The sequence below is a fragment of the Seriola lalandi genome, unplaced genomic scaffold (assembly GCF_002814215.2).
Source record: "Seriola lalandi dorsalis isolate HSWRI2012SDOR001 ecotype SW California unplaced genomic scaffold, Sedor1 jcf7180002054327, whole genome shotgun sequence".
NCBI classification, from domain to species: domain Eukaryota; kingdom Metazoa; phylum Chordata; class Actinopteri; order Carangiformes; family Carangidae; genus Seriola; species Seriola lalandi.
This window is the reverse complement of record NW_019524880.1, coordinates 235,123-235,617: the sequence shown is the minus strand read 5'-3', so window position 1 is coordinate 235,617 and position 495 is coordinate 235,123. Positions and strand designations below refer to the sequence as shown.

Here is a 495-nt window from a genome sequence, read left to right as displayed (position 1 = left end):
TGAGTTACAACTGAACTTTACCTGAGGGAGAGTTCAGGTCTTTCAGATCTGGTCTTTGTCTCGATCCACTTCGTAACTCCTGGATTTGGTCTTAGGTTAGTTTTCCTCCTCAGATCCTCTTTGGACTGGTCCCTTCAAGCAGTTTTTCTTTCTTCTCCTCCTCTGTGTTACTCGTCACTCGTCAGGTAACTTGTCTTATTCCCAGAATGTAAACCTTATTCTGACTATGTAATTTTACTTTTCGTTTTGTTCCCTTTTGTTAACAGAACTCTCTCACTCTCTCTCTCTCTCTCTCTCTCTCTCTCTCTCTCTCTCTGTTCAACTATTTCCAGATGTGTGTGTTGTTGCCCGTCCCTCTCTGTGTTCCTCCCCTTCCCATTTTTTCCTGTCACTTGTCCCTCCTCCAGCCCACAGCCTCTTAAACTTTTTTCTCTTTGTTCCAGAAACCCTGGGTCTCTCTCCCGCTCTCTCTGTCGTGCACACACTCACACAGCT

General features: G+C 45.3%; 1 protein-coding gene across 1 annotated transcript in view; it reads right to left on the bottom strand.

The window, feature by feature from the left end:
• tspan4b (tetraspanin 4b) overlaps positions 1–302 on the bottom strand; it is a 12,606-nt gene extending 12,304 nt beyond the window's left edge. Inside the window, exon 1 of the mRNA XM_023407104.2 lies at positions 22–302. The gene's annotated coding sequence lies outside the window, so the exon portion shown is untranslated. The remainder of the gene's footprint in view (positions 1–21) is intronic.
• Positions 303–495: the final 193 nt, after the last annotated feature.